A 17,849-nucleotide genomic window follows, 5' to 3' on the forward strand; every position below is an offset into this window, starting at 1 on the left:
TACCCTGGGGTGTAGATTGTCAGGACCAGCTGACTTGAAGATATCCAGCTTCTCAAGATGTTCCTTCATGAGGTCAGCATTTATGGAGGGCAGGGGATCTCCCCCACCCGGATCTCCCTGTCTCTTAGCGGGCATGGGCATCCCAAGGGACTGATGAAAGACTGATGCGAAGTACCCATTTAATAGGTTGGCTTTTTCCTGGGTGTCAGTTGTCAGCTGCCCCATCTGGTTCAGCAGGGGCAACTGACAAAAAAGCAATGTTGCCCTTGCTTTTCCTCTGGTTCCCCACATATCTGAAAAAGGACTTTTTATTGTCCTTGATGCTTGAAGCTAGTTGGAGTTCAGTTGCAGTTTTGGCTTTCCTGGTTTGCTCCCTGCAGGACCTGCTTGTCCTCCCTAGTGAGTTTGTAAATGACCATCAGATCCCCTCTCAGCCTTCTCTTGTGGAGGCTGAATAGGTTCAGGCCCTTTAGCCTCTCTTCTTAGGCCGTGCCCCGCTGCCCCTTGACAATGCGAGTGGCCCTCCTCTGGACCCTCTCAATACTAGCCACATCCCTCTTGAAGTGCAGCACCCAGAACTGGATGCAGTACTCCTATGGGGGCCTGACCAATGCTGTATAGAGGGGAGGGATCACCTCCCTGGACCTGCTTATGATACATCTGTAGATGCATGACAAGGTGCTGTTAGCCTTACTGACTACTTCCTCGCCTTGGTGAGGAAGTTAACAATGAAGTTAACATCCTGGAGTTAACAATGACTCTAAAATCCCTTTCTGCAACCGTGTTGACAAGAAGGTTGTTCCTGAGCCTATAGGTATGTTGCTGGTTCCTTCTCCCTAGATGCACCACCTTGCACTTGTCTGCATTGAATTCTATCCTATTCTCATCCGCCCACCTCTGTAACCTGTCTAGATCTAGCTGGATTCTGTCCCTCCCCTCCAGCGTGCCCACCTCACCACACAACTTGGTGTCATCAGTGAATATGGACAGCGTGCATTCCACACCCACATCCAGATTGCTGATAAAGATGTTGAACAGTACATGTCCCAGGACCAAGCCCTGGGGGACTCTACTGCCCACATCCCTCCAGGTTGAAAATGACCCGTTCACCATCACTCTCTGGGTGCAACCATCTAGCCAATTTGCCACTCATCTGACTGTGTAGGCTTCAATGAGGCAGTCACCTAGTTTTTTTAAAGAGAATGTGGTGAGAAACCATGTCAAAGGCCTTCTTAAAGTCCAGGAAGATGACATCCACCCCAGCACCCTCTTCCAAGGGACTTTGTGATCTATTCGGAAAAAGAAACCAAGTTAGTCAGGCAGGACCTGCCCTCAATGAACCAATGTTGGTTGCTCCTGAGCATTACCTTAGGGGCAACCACATTACCCGGTGCCTTCTCCCCTGGCAGGCCCTTGCAGATGTGCTCCTTGATAATTTTCTCAAAGGTCTTCCCAAGGGCTTCAAGTAAGACTGACTGACCTATAGTTGCTGGGGTCCTCCTGTCTCTCCTTCTTGTAAATGAGGACTACATTGGCCCTTTTCCAAACCTCTGGTACCTGGCCAGTGCCCCACAAGCACTCATAGAGCCATGCCAGGTGCCCCGCTATGACCCCCACCAATTTCCTCAGCACCATCAGGTGAAGAGCATCTGGACCTACTGATTTAAATACACCCAGCCCCTCCAGAGTTCCCTAACTAGGTCATCCTTGACCCTAGGCATGGTGGTGCCTCCCCTGGGTCTGTCCAAAATTCTAGTGGGGGAGATGTCCCAGTCCCTGTTCAGGAATATGGAGGCAAAGAATTCATTAAAGAAGTCAGCTTTTTCATTTACCACAATCACCAGACTCCCAAGCCTATCCTGTAGAGGTCCCATGTTACCCGGTGCCTTCTTCTTACTTCCTATGTATTTGAAAAAGGATTTTTTATTATCCTTAATTCTGGTCACTAGCCCTAGCTCTTTCTCTGTTTTGGCCTTCCTAACAGCCTCCCTGCAGTCCTGAGCAATGGAGGTGTAATCTTCCTTGGTGATAGCCCCTTCCTTCCACTGTTTGTACACCTCCTTTTTTGCCCTCAGGCATCCCTGGATGCCTTTGCTGAGCCATGGGGACTTCTTAGCACTCCTGCCCACCTTTGTGTGCATTGGGACTCATTCTCTTTGGGCTTGGAGGATCATCTCCTTGAGGAACAACCACCCATCTTGGATTCCCATCTCACTGAAACGCCGAGACCCCAATGCCTCTCCTACTAACCTTCTTAGCTTACAGAAGGTGGCCCTCCTGAAGTCAAAGGCCTCTGCCTTGCTGCTTGCTTTTCGAAGGGCGTTAGCCTGATTGACAGGATACAGGTTGATCATGGTGGGGGTGACCACCCCCCATAGTTGGTGTAGATCTTGTGGGGGAGCACCTACAAAAGCTAAATATCTATAAGTCACTAGGACCAAATGAACTATACCTGAGGGTGCTAAAAGAACTGGCTGATGTCATTGCACAACAAATGGCTAAGTTATTTAAAGACTTGTGGCACTCGGGATAGGTCCCAGAAGACTGGAAAAAGGCCAGTGTGGTGACTATCTGTAAGAAAGGGAGAAAGGAGGACCCGGAAAAGTACAGGCCAATCAGTTTGACCTCAACCCCTGGAAAAATCCTAAAGAAAATTATCAAAGAATCCATTACAGATGGGCCAGCAGAAGGCAGTATTCTGAAGGATAGCCGACATGGCTTTGTTACGGGCAGGTCATGCCAGACCAACCTCATTTATTTCTATGATCAAGTTACATATACCTGGACTTCAAAAAGGCATTTGACCTTGTCTCCCATGAAGTCCTCATGAAAAATTGGGAAAATGCGGCCTCCACTACTTTACAATCCAGTGGCTAGGTAACTGGTAGGATTCAGAGAATATTGACTGATGGAACTGAGTCATCATGGTGCAGGATGACCAGTAGCATCCCTCAGAGTTCAGTGCTTGGACCAGTGCTTTTCAACATATTCATCAACAATTTGGATTCAGGTATTCAAAGCAAACTAGCAAAGTTTGCTGATGACACCAAACTATGGGGGAATGCGGTCACCCTCAAAGACAGGCTGGTAATAAAAGCCAACCTGGACAGGCTCATGAGGTGGGAGGACCTCAACCTGATGTTGTTTAATATGGAAAAATGCAAAGTGCTCCATCTGGGGAGAAATAATCCACAACACACTTACAGGCTTGGCAGTGCTATGCTTGCTAGTACCATATGAGAACTAGGCCTGGGTGTCGTGATAGACAAGAAAATGAAAATAAACGACCAATATGATGCTGTAGCTGGCAGAGCTAATCAAACACTGGCATGCATCTACTGAGGCATCTCAAGCAAGGCTAAGAATGTCATCCTCCCTCTCTACTCATCCTTGGTAAGACTGCAGCTGGAGTTCTGTGTCTAGTTCTGGATGCCACACTTCAGGAAGGATGTGGAGAAGCTCAAGAGAGTTCAAAGGTGGGCCACACAAATGATTGGAGGCCTAGAGACCAGGTCATATGAGGAGAGGCTGAAAGACTTGGGACTGTTCAGCCTGGAAAAGAGAAGACTCAGAAGGGACTTGATGGAAGCATATAAGTGCATCCAGGGTGTACACCAGGGTCTGGGGGAGCATCTCTTCACCAAGCCCATCCAGGGAAGGACACAAAATAATGGGTACAAGCTGATTGAGGTTTGCTTCAGGCTAGACATAAGGAAAAACTTCTTTACAAGTTGAATACCGAGGGTTTGGAACAGGCTCCCCCCAGAGGTGGTACAGTCACCTACCCTGGCGATCTTCAAAAAGTGACTTGACTCCCATCTTGCTGGGTCAAGATGGGATCCCAGCAGTCTTTTCTGCCCAAGTACAGGGGGCTGGACCCAATGATCTGTAAGGTCCTTCCAGCCCCTAACAACTATGAAAGATCCTGCTCCCATTCTCCGGTGAGCTCAGAGCTCATTGCTCACACAGGGTTCTGGCAGGAACCCGTGCTGGTTGGGCAGTGAGATCAGAGCTCACTGGGCATACATGGCACAGCCGAAGTAGTGAGCACACACACCCCTGGCCCTGTTCCTGGATCCACTACTGGCCATGTCCATCTGAAATCAAGCAGAAGACAGAGTGGCAACATAGACACTAACTTGTTCAAAACGCATAAGCTTTTAGCTTTAAATGCATACTTTGTCAGATGCTATGAAGTAGGCTGTCATTTATGAAAGCTTATTGAATGAGGAGATAAGTGCAGGAGTTTGGGGGAACCTGACCTTAAGCTGCAGACAAGCAAAACTCATGACAAGGGTGACACTGTGTGTGTTAAGGTGTAGCAGGGTGAAAATTGCAGGGATGGTGGCCCCTGGTGCGGTCACAACGCCGGCCACCTGTCGAGGAGATAGGTATAGTGGGGTTCTGGGGCCCTGCACCTCTAGCTGCTAACAGACAAAACTCGTGATACAGGTGCTTGTGCAACTGTGTCTGTGTTTGGGGGAACTACTGCAGGCCTGGCTGCTAAGCTACTGTTACCAGTTACCAATCAGTCATGATTCACTCAGGGACCAGCTCAATACACAATTGCTAGCTAATGTAACCAGTTAATTAGCAACAATTAACACCTACAAAACCCCACACTAAGGAGAGGAAAGAATCAATACAGACAATCAACTGCCCCAAGACAGAGACAGTCAGTTGCACAAGTGCCCATGTCACGAGTTTTGTCGGTCAGCAGCTAGAGGTGCAGGGCCCCAGAACCTAGAATCCCTGCACTGATCTCCTCGACAGCTGGCAGGCTTTGTGGCCGCAGCAGAGGCTACTATCCCTTCAGCTTTCACCCTGCTGTGCCTTAACACACACAGTGTCACCCATGTCATGAGTTTTGCTTGTCCACAGCTTGAGGTTCAGTTTCCCTCAAACCCCTGCACTTATCTCCTTGAAACTTAGCAGGCTTCGTGGCCTCATCAGGGGCCACTGTCCCTGCAGTTTTCACCCTGCTGCACCTTAACACACACAGGGTCATCTGTGTCATGAGTTTTGCCTGTCAGAAGCTTGAGGTGCAGTTCCCCACAAACCCCTGCACCAATCTTCTTGAAACTTGGCAGGCTTTGTGGCCTCACCAGGGGCTACCACCCCTGCAGTTTTCTCCTGGTGTAATACATACAAGTGACATGAGTTTTGGTGTAATACATACAAGTGACATGAGTTTTGCTTTGAAGAATTTGGGATGCAGTTCCCCCCAAAGCCCTATGCCGATCCTCTTGACACTTGGCAGGCTTCATGCTCTCAGCAGAAGCTACCAACCTTGCATGTGTCATCCAAATCAGACAGAAAATAACAGTTATAGATATTTAATTGATTCCCCATTATACCCTATGGTCAGATCTCTGAGGTAGCTCCGAAGCTTCAGAGCTGCTTTGGCCAGATCAAAGAGGGAACCTGGTCCAGAGCTCCGGATCAGATCCCTGGCATCCAAAGCAGCTGGATCTGAAACTGGATTGAATAGTTGCATATTCACACAGGCCTACTGTTCAAGAGTAAATCCCTTTCCCCTACAGAAACTGTGTGATGTCATTTAAAGTTAAACAAAGACAGAATTTACATAACCTGTGAGAGCTAAAGTATAATTAATGAAAGATAAAGAGGCTATAGATATATTCCTATGTGAAATTATGGTCATGGCTCAGGATGATAGAGCTGTCAGAGAGTCAATGATAATTGTATGTGTCATATGGTAACTGCAATAATTATATGCTTTGGAAATAAGATTTAGAATTATGGAAAATGGATATGGCATGTATGTTTTACTTAATAGGATGCAAATTCAAGAGCTAGATCTATACATATTGCTAAATTAACTCCAGCTGACACTAGATTGTATTAGTAAACCACTGAAATATTGGAAGTTGCTGGAAAGGGAAAAATGATGCAGCAGGTATTAAATAAAACCAAGGTCCCACCTCCAAGCATGGATCCTGATTAGATTAATTGTCCAGCAAATGCCCACTCTAACACTAGGACTGCCAAGCAGAGTAACTGTTGCTTCTATTCTGGGAATCATAATGGACCATTTATGCATCTTTCTGTTTTAAATTTTTCATGCTAAAATGTGGCTGAATGTGGGCCTTGTGTATAGGCCTAAGAAGTCTCATTGTGTCTTGTCTCTTTGTTAGTACACAGGGTAACATCACAGCTTGTGGGCCACATATCAATTAGCTGGAGTGGGTCTGCTGTTCCAACTGATAACTTTCAAGCCTCTAGTATTCCGGTGGATGAGTTAATTCTATTTCAGGTGTTTGAATCAGGAACTTTAATATGGAATATAGCTGATAGAGAAAGTATTAGGACATCTGAAACAATTCTAAAACTGCTTTTACAAGAAACTTATGTATGAAAGAGTGAATTAGTAGGTGTAAAGAATCAACAATCAAATTAAATTATTTGGCCTGCAGACATGCAGCTTGCAGAGATCGGATTCTAATTCTTTTGTTTCTAACATGCATTTTCAGCCTTGTGAGTTTTTCTATAGACATAGATGGGCCTGATAGAGGGAAACCAGTGCAGTTCCACAGCACTAAGAGATTCCAGATTTGGAAGCCACATGCAGCTATGAGAAGGTATAGAATCACAGAAAACTAGGGTTGGAAGGGATCTCAGGAGGTCATCTAGTCAACCCCCATACTCAAAGTAGGACCATTCCCAACAAGATCATTTCAGCCAGGGCTTTGTCTAGTCAGGGCTTTAAAACCTCCAAGGATGGAGATTCCACCACCATGCTAGGTAACTTGTTCAAGTTCTTCACCACCCTCCTAATAAGAAAGGTTTTTTTCCTAATATCCAACCTAAACTTCCCCTACTGCAACTTGAGACCATTGCTCCTTGTTCTGTCATCTGCCAACACTGAGAACACTCTAGCTCCATCCTCTTTGGACCCCCCCACTCTTTAGGTAGTTAAAGGCTGCTATCAAATCCCCCTTAGTCTTCTCTGCTGCAGACTAAAAAAGCCCAGTTCCCTCAGCCTCTCCTCATAAGTCATGTGCCCCAGCCCCATAACCATTGTCACTGCCCTTTGCTGGACTCTCTCCAATCTGTCCACATCCTTTCCATTGTGGGGGGCCCAAAGCTGGACACAGTACTCCAGATGTGACCTCACCAGGGCTGAATAAACAGGAACACTACTGGCAATGCACAGCCCACTATGTTGCTAGTTTCTTGGCAACAAAGGCACACTGCTGGCTCATATTCAACTTATTGTCCACTGTAACCCCCAGGTCCTTTTCTGCAAAGCTGCTGCTTAGCCAGTTGATCCCAAACCTATAGCGGTGCATAGGATTCTTCTGTCTTAAGTGCAGGAATTTGAACTTGTCCTTGTTGAATTTCATGAAGTGTCTTTTGGCCCAATCCTCCAATTTGTCTAGGTCACTCTGAATCCTAGCCCTACTCTCATTCTTCCCAGCTTGGTGTCATCCACAAACTTGCTGTGGATGAACTCCATCCCATCTTCCAGGTCATTAATGAAGACATTGCACAAAACTGGCCCCAGGACCAACTCCTGGGCACTCCATTTAATACCACCTTCCAACTAGACATCGAGTCATTGATCATTACCCGTTGAGCCTAATTATTCAGCCCTCTTTCTATGCATCATTCATCCAACCCGTACTTCCTTAACTTGCTTGCAAGAATGTTGTGGGAGCCCTAACCACCTCTATGGCCTGGCCTGTGGATTCCCTCCTCTCTGTCACTCCCACTAGTCACTTAGGGCAATCTTCATTCTACAAGTTGCTAATGATTATTGTAATGAAGGCTAAGCTGCTCATTGTTCACTGTGATTCCTAGCACCATATCCTGTCTTGACACACCCATTTCATTTACAGCCCTTCAGATGATTCCACCCCAGGTAATCATCATTTGGCCTATTCTATATCCATTATAAACTCCAAGCCTGCATTAAGTGCTGTGACTAACACTTTCCACATGTGGTTTGTTCTCTCATCTTCTTTGACATGAATTTACATTTTCTGTGTCTAACTCTTTATTGAGGACTAGAGAGATTATACTTGTTGCTTAGATAAAAGGAGAAAAAAGAACCCAGTGTGTTCTTACTCTTGTCAACTTTACATGACAGAAAATCAATGGTTTTTTTCTCTTTTTTTAAAAAAGAGAGAAATTACTAAGAAAGACATGTTCTAAAATCAATTCCTGTGGAGACTTACGTGTTAAAATTAAGCTCCAGATAAAAGAACGATAATTAAAAGGAAGTATTAAAAAAGTCAAGTGGACAACATAAGCCAAGATCACAGTACACCATTAGAGAGGATCATCTTAAACTAACAGTTTTAATAAAATGCAGGAGGCTTTATTCAGCCAAGAATCCCTTGTTCAGGGCATATGTGGGAATTCCTTGCAATTTTCTCATGTGTACTAAGGAAACCTAAGAGCAATTTCATCCATTAGAAAACTCAGTTCCACTGAACTTTAGCTACTGTCAGTAGGTGATTGAAGTGCATAATGCCATCATTGTACCCACACTGTAATAAAAGAGGTAGCAACTTGTTTTCCATAGAGTAAGCTCTGGTATTCTGATTACAAGAATAACAAGTTGTTGACAAGGTATGTTGGATAATTATAATTTTTGGCCTATAAATCCTCCTTAGTGTGTTGGATAACTAGCTTTTAATGTAATTCTACTTCATAAAAATAACTTTAATGGCATCATGCATTGTTTCTAGGTTTTATTACTCAGGACTGGAGTTAAGAAACCACCACTACAATCTCTGAAATATCTCATCAGGGGGTTGTTCAGTAACTACCATTTTGAAATATGGTTGGTCGCCTCATATGAAACTTCAGTATTAATTTGGAGAAGTGTGTATTCTTATGTTAGAAGGCAACAGGCCATGCAAAATATTCAAAGAAGATTGTCTGGGGGTGTTTCTAATTAGCTTTTAATGTTTTTAGGATGCCAGCGTGTGTATTGGCTTCCCAGGTGCTTTGTAGTAAAATCTCTTTTGCTATTAGTTTTTGATTAAGCAATAATAATAATTTACAATTTCACCTGTCGATCCCAGCAGAGCAGGAGTCAGAATCTATTCCACCTGTGAGGCATGTAATCACTCTCAATTTTTCTAATCTCTCCATGTTTAAGGCAGTCTCATGATGGGAGACAGTAATAACATACTCTACAATGGTTAGGTAGGTGTTCCTTGGAATTCTCATCTAAAGTGTGATGCAGACTAACCTTTGTGTGACATGAGGTCTATCACAGCACAAAGCTGGTATAGGGGCAGATCACTTAAAACATATATTTGTGCCCAGAAGCTTATTTGCTTATATCAAATGCTATAGCTATAATACAGCCAGCAGAGGGAGCACAAAACATTGCTTTGACAGGTTTTTCCAAACTGGTTTCTATTTAACTTCATGTACTTATTTTTCAGGAGCCAGGGACAGATTTTTTTAAAAAGAGAGCAAGATTAAAAAGCCTGGGTATTTTCCTCTTTAAAAAAATGTATGAAATGCTGAGCCTAAAACTGTTTGCAGAAAGAGCTGAGTTTAACCTACCTACGCCTGATTAAAAGCAAGACCTTCAAACCCATCTTCAAAAGCACATCCCAGTGTTCCTTTACCACTATGTTATTCTGTGATAGGGCAGGGACACACACACCCCTGAGCAGGCGATTGGACCCCACTGCTAAGGTAGAGAAGGAGAACACCTACTGTGAGAATCCCACTTCAAGGTCCCCAGATCTGAGGGTAAATTTACACGCTACTAAGTGTTGTGGATTGTTGCGTGGTGTAAATGTTAGCACAAGCTTAGAGCAGTCACACTTTAAGGCTTAATACCATCTCTGGTCTGCACAGCTATTACTTGCCACTAGAGGGCTGGTGAGCAAGGGCATGACTAAGGCTGCATAAAGATGCTACATTAATTGTGAGTGCTCAGAAAGTGCTCTACAGCATTAACCAAACAGATGTGCATATCACATACAACTGATAGCTTAAAATGGTGGACCTGGCTCTAAGTTAGCCCTGGATGGATGTGGTATCTGGCTCAGGTTACAGTGCTTTATCAAACATCTGTACAAGATCCCATTGCAAGTCAGGATAGGTCACGTTCTCCCCGCAGCCCAGGGGCCCCTCACTGGGCAGCCTGCTAGCCTCAGGCAGTGCCTGTCTGCTCCAAGCAAGCATTGGCTCAGCCTCACCTCCAGGCTGTCACAGAGAGGAGACAGAAAAGACTCTGTTTCCTTCCTATGCAGTCAGGCCGGGTGGGGGGGCAGGGAACAGAGCCCACTTGCTGTGCAGGCTCCTCCAGCTTGCTTGAGTCTTGGGAGGACCCACTTGGCTCCATGGTAGCCAGCCTCCTGATGGCTGAAGCTTGGAGCCACATGTGGCTTTTGCTGTGCTGGAAACTGGGGATGGCTGGGGGGGGAACTGAGCCCCCTGCCACATGGGTCTGGCCCAGTCCACTCCCCAAGACCTAAACCAGCAAGCTGGGGGAGAAGGGTCCAGATGTCAGGGAGCTGTGTTCCCGTCCTCCCCCAAGATCCGCACATATGAGAAAGCAGCTGTGCAGCTGCCAGGAGGCTGGGGTGAAGGGGAAAGGAAATGAAGCCCTGGCCACTGCACTTACCTGGCCTGGCTCCCCACAGGACCCAAGCCGGCAAGGTGGGGGAGGCTCTATCCCCCCCACACCCTCAAGCCACCAGCACTGAGAGCAGTCAGCTGGTCAATCAGGGGTGGACAGCAGCTCTGCTGGGTTCGACTGGGCTCAGTATTCTCCGGCAGCCTTCTGGGGAGCATGCAGGAGTGCCCCCAGCCTGCTGTCCTCAGCCAGTGCAGGCAGGCTTTAAGCCCCACCCCGCCACTGAACAGCAAATGCCTATTCTGTTCATTTCCAACCTAATCTAGAGTGCTTTGAGTAAAGTGAGATACTTACAACACTTCTGCCTCAAGCTTTTAAACATCTGTCCTTAGTTTAAGAGTCATAGTGGTGACTGGCTTCTAGACTACTAGGTTAGGGTGGGAGTGATGGCTTGTGGGAGTGAGAGCATGGAGCTGAGAGGCAGAGAGGCAATAGGGAACGGGGGCTGTGGTGATATGAAGTCAGCCAGCCATTGAAGTAAGTTTTTTTTTAAAAATGGATAAAATGAAAGAAGTAAAAAGAATAATAGTAGAAAAAAAGTCTCACATCTAATGAATTGGGATTGGGTCAGAGGGTGGGGCTGGGGAATTGGTCAGCAGGGCCATGCTGTCCCAGGGAGCTGACAGAAGTGGGGAAAGATGTTTTTGCAGGGATTCACCTAGGCAGTGCTGATGATGGTCCTCTCCTCTCCCCAGCATCTCACCACAACTCCAGTTTGATGCCTGCCTGATGTGGTTCAGGGGAGACATCTTTTGGCTCATTCTCTGCCCCAATTGCCTCTGTTTGATGAAGGAAGGTAGGTAATAGCTGGCTTGCACTGCTGGTGGACTTCTCAGGGTCACCTACCCTGGGAGTAGGAAGCTTAATGCCAGCACCACCCCTGGGCAGTAGAGGCTGTGGGGTGGAATGTTTGTCCACACAGAATAAGGGGGTTGGGGAGGAGACACTGCATCCTGGGATGCTGGAGGACAGAAAATTGGTCATTTTATTTCAGTGGAGCAGTCACATGTTACTGTAGCACAACTCAAAGGTAATCCTTGCCTGTAGTGGCATAATTTCAAGATTCCTAGAAGGTGCTTAGCACTAGTTTTTATGCTTTAAACCAGAGACAGGCAAAGTCCGGCCCATGAGCCAGATCTAGCCAGCAGTGGACTCCATTTCCCAGCAGCCCCTGCCTGTGTGGCTGGGGCTGGTTTCCATGGAGACCCCAGCAGCCCCATTGTGATAGTGTGTGGCTGGGGTTTCTGTGAAATCTGGCCCCAGTGTGCTAGCAGGCAGTAGTGGCACCAACCTCTTCCTGGTGGGGGTGCTGAAGTGGGGCTGTGCTGCAGGTGGGAGTGGGGCAGGCTCAGCTGCTGCCGCCTGTGCAGGGCAGGCAGCAGTGGTGGTGGCAGTGGCACCACTGGGAAAGGTGGCTACAGGGGGCTACAGGGAATTTTGCATTGCCCATAGCCCCATCAGTTCTCCCCTTAGTACTGCCCCTGTTAGCAGGGCATGCAACAGGGTGTGGAGCTGCTCCAGAGCTGGGCTGGGATCTTACAGTTGTGACAGCATGGTCCAGAGCCAAGGCAGAGCCATGATCTGCAGCCTGCATGACCCAGGCAGGGACATGCAGGTAGTGGATCATGGCTCTGTCTCACCTCCAGGCCACAATGTCACTGCTGCAAAGACCCAGGGCAGAACCACAATCCACTGCCTACCACAGCTGCTGGGTCTAGTTTCCACAAAAACCCCGGCCTTGTGCTATCACAGCGCAGCTGCTGCTGGAGTCTCATGGACACTGGCACAAGCTACATGGGCAGGGGCTGCTGTGAAATAGAGTCCAGCCACTGGCTGGATCCATCATTCTGCCCACTGCTGCTTTAACATGTGGATAATCCAGTATTAAGAGCGCTTAGTATTAGCGTTAGGCTAATGGGTAACAACACCCTTTTCATCACTTTGTACAGGCTCACCAGTGGAAACTTAGTCACATATGGCATTTTTACACATGCTCCAGGAAGTGGGCGTGCTTTATTTAGAGCGTCTCTGATTAAAGTGCCCACCATGTCTCATGCATCCATGTTCCCATGCTGCAAAATGGTAGTGGGGGCACTTTAACTAAAGCTTGTCAAACAAGTTTTAGTTTAAGTACCCCACCACCATTTTGATGTGTGGGGACATGGATACATGAGAAGTGAAGCACACTTATTACCATGCTCCAACACACTCAATTAATCAAGTCTGCTCCAATGCATTGTAATTACCGGACATCAGAGCAGCCTCCATGCACATCTCCAGGTGCCCATAGGGCTACAGAGTTTATGTACCTTCAGGGATAAGTAGTACCTAAGCAGCAGTTCTGAGGGTGTCAGTGGGTGTATCTACATATTCATTCATGCATTTTTCCTACTGTGTATTACATTTAGTACCAATCGGCGCCTACATACAAGCGTGAAGGCTGCTCCATCATGATGGAATTCCAGCACATTAGAGCAAACTTGATTAGCTGAGTCTGTTGAAGTGTGGCTATTACAATGCTCCAGCAGCCTCCTGGTGTCTCATGTATCAGCATCCCCATGCTTTAAAATGTCAGTGGGGCTGCAGACACCCACTGAAGACAGAAGCAGTGAGGGGTCTGATCCTTTTTTCTGTGGAGCCTTCCCATCTCTCCCATGGCCAGGAGGTGAACTGACAGCTGCAATGCATTGTTTAACTTTAACTAAATCCAGATGTAGTTTAGTTTGCAATGATGCAAAGTCATTTAAAAAAAAACCCAAACTCTTGAGCATAGTGTGACACCATTAAGCCACACAAAGTGACATTTTTGTCACATGTACACGTTAATGGCATTCTGTGTACAAGTGCCTATTAATTGCATGTGTAGACACATCCAATGAATGGGAGACATGGGAATTATAGATGCTTTCCAAAATTAAGAAAGTATATCACTTATGCTAAATTTGTGCATGAAATTGTGTTTGTTCCTAAAATGTATTTGCAACATTGTTGATTTTTCTGTTAGGAAGATTAATTTTACTGCTTGTGAAAGCTAGAAGCTCGTATCACTAGATAAGCATTATGCAAGTATCAAAACAGCTTTGCCAATGCCAGCCTTAAATATTTAAGTCTTGAGACTTATTTTAACCCCAAACTTTCCAGGCATGGATTGCTTTCTGGAAAGTGATAACTATTTTCAATTCCCACTGAAATCAGAAAGAGCTCAGCACCTCACCAAATCAGATCCTGAAGCACAGAATTTCAACAGTGATAGATTTTCTGTGGGAAAATGCCAAATTAAACAGATATTTTCTTCTCTGTATACCCAATTCAGGGCACCATCTGTCCATCAATAAGCCAGCCAATACAGGGCAGAACTTCGGCACCCTGGGCAGTGGGAGAAGGGGGAGGTGTGAGGGAAATGCTCACTGATCTCCTTTAACAGTGGTTTTGACTGCAGCACCAACAGCAGTGACACAGGCTTCCTGGGGGCTGCCATTATTTTAAGTACATAATAGTGAAATTTTTTTTATAGCTTGACATATCTTGCTCTTGTAGAAAATAGATAATAAACAAAGGCTAGGTTCTGCTTTCATTGAAGATAAAATGGGACAAATGTTTAGCTGAGCACAAAAAATACAAAGTGCACAGAAGGAAGGTGTAAAATTGGTTATAATCCACCTTTTTGAGCCCCACAAAACCTGGTGGTATTGAGAATTGGTCTGAAGACTACTCTAAAATAATTTGGGTGCCAGGGATTAATGTAAAAGCTGAGGACCACTGAGGGGTGTCCCACCTTTGCTTTTTGTCTCTCATTCGTGCTCCCTATTGGACAGAAGCGATCAGCACTGGCATGCTCTGGTGATTTCCCTATGGCCAATAAAGCAACCCTTGAAGGAGCAAGGTAGACTGAAGAAAGGTGGACTAGTAATTCAGTGGGTGTGGGATTGAACCCTTGCCCTGGTGGGGCCCAAAGTTATTCTTCCCCCCGCCCCATTATTTCTTTTGAACCCATAATAATGTTTTAATTAGATTTTTAATTCTGGATATACAGATTATAATTTCCAGTTTACAGGCTAGACAGATAATGATTTCCTTGTTGCAAGTCTGGCAAAACACAATGCTTTTGCTTTATAATAGCAAGATGATTTATTTCCACACAGGGCGAATAGCCATTAGCCCTTACTCTTCTATTGTTTGAAAATAACATAGTATAGATATTACAGAAAGCCTTCAATTACTGAGTAAATCAGTTTAATCAGTCATGAGCATAGCTCATGCATGTCTGCAATTACCTACTAAGTTATGGGCACTGACAGTTAACAATACTGTCCTTTTACTGTGTCTTGAGAAACTACATTCCCTAATTTAAATATACTCAGCCATCAACAAGACTCCCCTTGTTGGAGATTAGTATGGCAATTTTTCTAATACTGGGATATTTCACCTCAGTACACCAAGATGGACAAAGGAAAAAGGGTAAATATAGAGTTCCTTCCACACACTATTAATTTCCCTCATGTTCCAGGATTTTTCTTGTACTGTAGTTCTCATTATATCTAATGAAGAAATCAGATGGGTAAGTGCACAAGGTCCAAGCTGAACAAAATTGTAGTGTACTCCCAAGCTTCCAAACTTCCAAATAGTGCAAAGTAGCCTTAGTAGCCTCACTGTCATAGGCCCTATTAGCAACAGTGTCTCTGTTACTCACAAATAGTTGTTACAGTCACACATAATGTGAGTATATGATATGCGAGCATAATTTCCATCAGGACCTTGCATTAAAGTATCAGCACACCTCCATCTTCATAATCCATTGCTTCCACGGTTCCTGAAGGACACCACTCCAGGAAGGTCCTCGTTGGGGCATCATGGTGACACGGTCTGGGAGTCACCCTGCAACCAGCCCCACACACTGACCGCATCCATCTTCATAATCCATTGCTTCCATATTTATCATATCATATTTATCATACTACCTTGTGAGTAGACTAATTATAAAAAAGGCAGAAACAGGTCTACAGCCCAACTTTTTATTTGCTTGCACTTCAAACATGAAAACAAACATTTATCCCAAAGTCTATCTGGCTAACTGTGACAGCACAACTTAGATTCTTTCACCTATACTGACTGGGGAGACTCGAGGGGTGAGAGGAGGGTGGCATACAGATTGGCAAAAGATCTTCTTGAATTTGCTGAGTTCTTCAAATTTCCTTCCAGCCTATCTATGCCTAACATTTATAGATGGCTGGTTCTAATATTCTAATAAATGACCTTTGATTGGTTTTATTTAATTTTTTTTTCACTGAAACTTTTGGAACAGGACTAAACCAGATTTCTTGTGGACTTAGAAGGTGTCAATTAGCTCCCTGTCTCTGGGGGGCTGCCAATGTCCCCCTGCCCTGGCAGCAAGGAGCTCCCAGCCCTGGCTCCCTGATCGGGTGAGGGAATTTGGAAAGAGCTTCAGGGGAGGGGACCTGATACACCAGTGGGGCAGCTAAGCCCGTGGCTCAGGAGGCAACTCACTACCCAGCCAAGGGCTCACTACTAGCTGCCTTACTGGCAGATCAGGGCAGGAGGCTGGGACCTGCCCCACCCCTGCAGCTCCTTCCAAGTGTCATGCCTCAATTGCCCAACTGGGGTGCAGGGCTGGGACCTGTCCATGACCCTAGATCCCTCTCCAGGGATCTAGCAGACCTCCTAAGGCTAAAAAGAAAGGCCTACAAAGGATGGATAATGGGATTCACCTCCAAGGAGGAATTTTCTGCACTGGTCTGGTCCTGCAGGGAGCAAACAAGCAAAGGCAAGGCTGCAACTGAATTCCAACTAGTGATGTGGACATTGGAGTCAGAAGTGGACTGGCCAAGTTCGCCAATGACAGCAAACTTCGGGGCAAAGCATCCATACCTGAAGACAGGAGGACGATCCAGGCTGACCTGGACAGGCTCAGCAAATGGGCGGATGAGAACCTGATGGTGTTTAACACCAAAAAATGCAAGGTTCTCCACTTTGGGAGGAAAAACCTGCAGCGTCCTTACAGGTTCGGCAGTGCTACGCTGGCTAGCACTATGGAAGAAAGAGACTTGGGGGTCATCATTGACCACAAGATGAACATGAGCTTCGGTGCAATGTTGCAGCTAGTAAAGCAACCAAAATGCTGGCTTGCATCCATAGATGCTTCTCAAGCAAATCCTGGGATGTCATTCTCCCCTTGTATTCAGCCTTGGTGAGGCCACAGTTGGAGTAATGCATCCAGTTTTGGGCTCCACAATTCAAAAAGGATGTGGAGAAGCTTGAGAGAGTCCAGAGGAGAGCCATGCATGATCAGAGGTCAGGAAAACAGACCTTACGAAGACAGGCTCAGAGTCATGGGGCTCTTTAGCCTGGAAAAGCACAGGCTCAGGGGTGATCTGATGGCCACCTATAAGTTTATCAGGGGTGATGATTGTTCGCCAGAGCGCCCCAAGGGATGACAAGGTTGAATGGTTATAAACTACTGCAAGACCGTTTCAGGTTGGACATAAGGAAAAATTTCTTTACTGTCCGAGCCCCCAAGGTCTGGAACAGCCTGCCATCGGAGGTGGTTCAAGCACCTACATTGAACACCTTCTCGATGATCTTCCGAGGTCCCTTCCAGCCCTAATGTCTATGAAATCTATGAAAGACAGTTCCTAGCCTCCACTCCATGATTGCAGGGTAGGGGCTGTAGAGCCTGTTCCCTGGTCAGCTCCATGATTGCTGAGCTACTCAGTTCAGCTTTGTGAGGATCACAGAGGTGAGTGGGGAACAGGCTCCCTATCCCCTGCCAGCAGGGAGCTCCCAGCACCAACTCCACACAGTGCCAGCTCCATGATAGTGAAGCCAGTCCTGGCAGATCATTATCTCCCAGTGCCTACTCTTTGGTTGTGGGGCTGGCACTGGGTGATACTTATCTCCCAGCCTGAGCCCTGTGGTCCCAGCACCAGCCCCACAACCACAGAATGGGCACTGGGAGATAATGATCTCCATGACTCCTGCTCCTCAATCATGATATCAGGGTGGGTGGGCTTAGAGCTTCCTCCTGCCACATGGGGGACATAGTCCCTGCCCAGGATCCAGTGAAGGAGCCCACCGTGGCAGCAGGAAGCTCCCAGGGATAGAGAGCAATCTCTTACCCCCTGGTGGCTGGCTGACCAAGCAGATTTGCTCTGGGACAGGCATCTACACAAGCACTACTGCACAATTAGTCTTCGCAAGT

Source organism: Crocodylus porosus, unplaced genomic scaffold (assembly GCF_001723895.1).
Source record: "Crocodylus porosus isolate Cpor-Errol unplaced genomic scaffold, CroPor_comp1, whole genome shotgun sequence".
NCBI classification, from domain to species: domain Eukaryota; kingdom Metazoa; phylum Chordata; order Crocodylia; family Crocodylidae; genus Crocodylus; species Crocodylus porosus.